This window comes from Brassica oleracea, chromosome C4 (assembly GCF_000695525.1).
Source record: "Brassica oleracea var. oleracea cultivar TO1000 chromosome C4, BOL, whole genome shotgun sequence".
Lineage (NCBI taxonomy): Eukaryota > Viridiplantae > Streptophyta > Magnoliopsida > Brassicales > Brassicaceae > Brassica > Brassica oleracea.
Window position 1 is genome coordinate 6,618,717 of NC_027751.1, and position 5,019 is coordinate 6,623,735.

The following is a 5,019-nucleotide window of genomic DNA, read 5'->3' on the forward strand; positions in this document are numbered from 1 at the left end:
AAGTTAAAAATTGTATCTTATGAGGAAGACAACACAAACACAGAACATCAACTTAATAAAACAAAATCATCGGAGAAGACTTCTTATGAAGTCTTCTATAAGAAGTCTTCTACAAGTCTTCTATGAGGAAGACTTACAGAAGACTTCTCCGTTTAGCTAGAAACATTATTAAACATCAATGTTTGTAACTTCATAATTATCACCAATTAAGTTATAAACTCGACTCACTAGTCCAAATATTGACTAATAAACATGAATTAGTAAGAAAATATTAAAAATTCATTTTAATTTTTGGATACATTTGCAGTTTAATAAAGATTTACATAGAAGACTTCTTTTGAAGTCATCCACGGAAGACTTCAAAAGAAGTCTACTCTGTGTAGACTTCAAAAGAAGTCTTCTATTTAGGTCATTTTTGCAATTGCAAATTTACGAAGGAATACTTCTTAAGAAGTCTACTCTACAGAAGACATAAGAAGTCTTCTTGGATAAACATGTTACTTTTGAATTTGACCAAAGTTAGTCAGAATTTTGACTTTTTGTAGAAAACTTCTAGGGAAATCTACCTGGATAATACTTCAAAAGAAGTTTTCTCTAAGTTTTCCGGAAGTCTTCTCAATGTCACAAGAAGTCTGTTGGGTTATTTTTGCAATTGACTATAGTTGACTTTTCGAGAGAAGACTTCTTGACTTCTCTGGAAGAAAAATAGAATATTGACATTTCCTTAGCACTTGGAAGAAAAATAAATAGTAGATGATAGAGGTGGAAAACATTCTCTGTCTATATTATTCGTTGACTCATTAGACATTTGAAACGTAAGGAAGACTAATAATAAATGGTTAGCTAAGTTTGCTTAACGTATGCGATTCAGCTTGGTTTTTATAAGTTCACATTTTCATTTTTACGTCTCATTTCATGTTTTAGTCGAAAAGAAAAATATGAATTCACATGTGCGTTCATCTTGGGTGTATATATATGTTTCATGTTTGGCGTATTAACATTTTTCATTTATTGTTAGTGTTTATATGTACACCATTATTTTTTTAGTATATGTTATACAGTTTGGAGGTTCTCTTTGTACATTTTAATTTATCAAAAACTAGATTATAAAATGCAAGTTATATGCTATCGTATTTGTCAAAAAAAGAGAGAGTAAAATGCCATCTTCAGAATTTTCTTATCAGAAGATAACATTTATCACTTTAAAACCATAATCAGCACTTGACAAGCCAAACCGACATATAATCCAAATGGGATAAGATCATTCCGGACTTTTTATATATACACCACCGGACAACGATCTGCTATCTGGAATGTTGGCATGGATTCATCATTCATGGCTCTGTCGCAGGAACCGGATCAATTCACGCTTCAATTCAATAGTTTAGCATCCTGAACCGGGTCTGATCAATTTTATACATACACACTTAAAAAGATGGCAATGCATTGGATCCAAACAATGGAAAGAAATATTAAATAGCATTTGTCTGTTCCAATTAATCTAATCAACTTTCTGAATCATTAGTTAATAATGAGTATTTTATCTAGTTCATGTATGAACCAGCTAAACATTTTTTTGCAATACATATCAGCATCAAAGCAAAAGGGACATTACGCATTATCAGGATAAAAATTAATTACTCAAACATTAATACATAATTCATATCTTGACGTTGGAAACTTGTGTAGTTAGTGAAAGAAACAGATATCAATCTAAGCTTTTGGCATTTTCTCAAACAAAGGTTCTTCTTCTTTTATTCCTTCTTCTCAATGCCTACCCCGAGAATGTTGGTTTCCATTTGCAATCGATTTTATTTCCCCTTGTGTTATTATTTTATTATATATATTTCTTATGATTTACATGTCAACCTTTTATCAATCGTAGCCTCTACTCCGTTATCATGCCATAGTTCATGATATATACGTACGTATCATTTTTTTTTTTTTTTTATGACCCTGGTATCCAGAGCCTCGAGAGGATCTGACTAGCGCCAATGACCGTCCACCAAAGCTTAACCGGGCTGTACGTATCATTATATTATGTGTTTGCAATGATATTATGGCTTCGGCACAATCGAATAGGCACACATATAGATATACATTTATTCAAATCCATTAACAAATATGTTATGCTAAAGTTGTTGTTAAGAACAATTTGTCAATCTCATCATAAATCGGTACCTACTAACGTAGACGGCATTTGATGAGCCGATGATGGACTTGACAAAGAAATAAAGTAGTATAAGATAAGTGGCAAATCCCATGAAATTTGTAGTAAAATGCCGCAAAATAAATTATGAAATGCATGATTGAGACAAACATTCATTTTATTTATTTTATATTAATTGTGTTAAATGAATAATTTACAATATTGAGATTCATATAAAATATTTTAAAAATCTGATTTTTTTTTCTTTTCGTATTTGTTTTAACGAGTATACCATAATTTTAGTGGTGTACCAAAATTTAAATCAATAACTAAAAACTAAAAAAATAACAGAGTTATACAAGGATGCAATTAGACGTAGAAATGATGATAAGATCATATAATTTAAATCAATAACTAAATACTAAAAAAATAACAGAGTTACTAGATTTTGATCCGCGCTTTGAAAGCGCGAGATTGTTTTATATTGAAAATTTTACTAACCCGCCAGCTCACTTATATGTCGGTTTTCGGTTCTGTTCCAATTTATTTTTCTTGATTTTCGATTTTTGCCAATTCGGTTATGATTTCGTTTATTCGGTTCAAAAAATATAAAAACTGTTTGGTTATTTATGAATTCGGGTTTAGTTTCGGTTTGGTTATTTTGGTTTTTGGTTTGGATAACAACGTCATGAACCTGATAAAATTTGAGTTCAATTCGGTTTTCGGTTCCCATTTTTGGATAATTTTTAATAATTCGGGTAAAATCATATTTTGGATTTTGTTGGATACTTTATCGTATAACTCTGATAAATTTAAATATTTCGAATAATATTTTGGGCGATTCAGTTCTAAATATCTTGGATAAAAAGTAATACGGTAATCTATTTTTTTGGGTTGTTCTGTTATAATTTTTAGTATATATAAAATAATTTTAAACTAAAGATAATTAATATTTTAAGGTATATAAATTGTAAGGAAAATTCCATTAAAATACTTGAACTTGAACTTTAAAATACTTGAAAATTTCATTAAGATTTTTAATACCCAAACTTTTTTCGCTACCCAGTTTAGTACCCCAACTAATTATTTTGTTCATTTTAAAATAGGAGGGCACCTAATTATAAAAAATATTTTGATGGGTAAAAAATTGAAATCATGTAATAATAAACATTTGTTAATGATGTAAATTTAGTTCATCTGAAATTGAATTATTTTCAACATAGATAAGTGAATATACATTGGCTCATGAGTCATTGGTTTAGGGTTTGGTAACATATGTTATAGTATTGTATATATCTTTAGGTTAGATTCTGAAATCCTACCTTCATTTTTTTCCTTTTTCAAATTTACTCATATATGTTTAGTAACTATTTAATAACTTGATTTAAACACTTTCTAAGTATTTTTTTTTAAGTTTAAGAAAGTGTTTTTTTTTTGCATAGTTAATTGATTTTAGGGTTTGGAAGACTCACAAAAGACTTAAAAAGAAGTTTTCAGACACATCCCGCCTAAATTTTAGTTCCCGCCTAAATTTTGGAATAATTTAGGTTTCCCGCCTAAATTTTAGTCTTCAAGGAGTCTTCCATAAGTCTTCCAGAGAAAGTCTTCTCACGGATTAGATCTTAAAAATAATTTAAAATTTTTATAAAAAATATTTTCAAGGGCTAAAATTTGAAATCATGTAATAATAAACATTTTTCAATGATGTAAATTTAGTTTATCTAAAATTGAATTATTTTCAACATAGATGAGTGAATGTAGATTGGTTCATGAGTCATTAGTTTAGGGTTTGGTAACATATGTTATAGTATTGTATATATCTTTAGGTTAGATTCTGAAATCCTACCTTCATTTTTTTCCTTTTTCAAATTTACTCATATATGTTTAGTAACTATTTAATAACTTGATTTAAACACTTTCTAAGTATTTTTTTTTAAGTTTAAGAAAGTGTTTTTTTTTTGCATAGTTAATTGATTTTAGGGTTTGGAAGACTCACAAAAGACTTAAAAAGAAGTTTTCAGACACATCCCGCCTAAATTTTAGTTCCCGCCTAAATTTTGGAATAATTTAGGTTTCCCGCCTAAATCAAAGTCTTCAAGGAGTCTTCCATAAGTCTTCCAGAGAAAGTCTTCTCACGGATTAGATCTTAAAAATAATTTAAAATTTTTATAAAAAATATTTTCAAGGGCTAAAATTTGAAATCATGTAATAATAAACATTTTTCAATGATGTAAATTTAGTTTATCTAAAATTGAATTATTTTCAACATAGATGAGTGAATGTAGATTGGTTCATGAGTCATTAGTTTAGGGTTTGGTAACATATGTTATAGTATTGTTGGTATCTTTAGGGTTAGATTTGTGATATCTTGCATATTTCCGTTGTGTTATCCATTCACCCATGTGCATTTTGATCATATAGACTAGGATTTAGCCATGTTTAGGTTGCATTTTGCATGCATGAGTCTTTATTAGGTATTGGAGTACCACATGGAGTTCTTGGAGACATTTGGGTGCGTTTGGAGCTCAAAAGAGGTGATAAAGGTGATCATTGGACGAGCAGTGCATGGGAGCGACCCTACCGGAGCGACGCCATGAACTCGTTGTGCCCTACCTCTCAGAGCGACCTTACCAGAGCGACAACACGAGGTCGCTCACCATTCTCGTTTCGGAGCGACCTCCTAGAGCGACAAGGCGAAGTCGCTCCAGCTCCAGAGCGACCTCACCACAGCGACACCCAGAGGTCGCTCGAGTTTGTGTCGAAAACGAGCCGGGAGCGACCTCCCGGAGCGACGTGCCGAGGTCGCTGCACCTCAATTATTTGGTCGAACTTATGATTAATCAAGGGCCTTTTGGTCATTTGTTATGCAC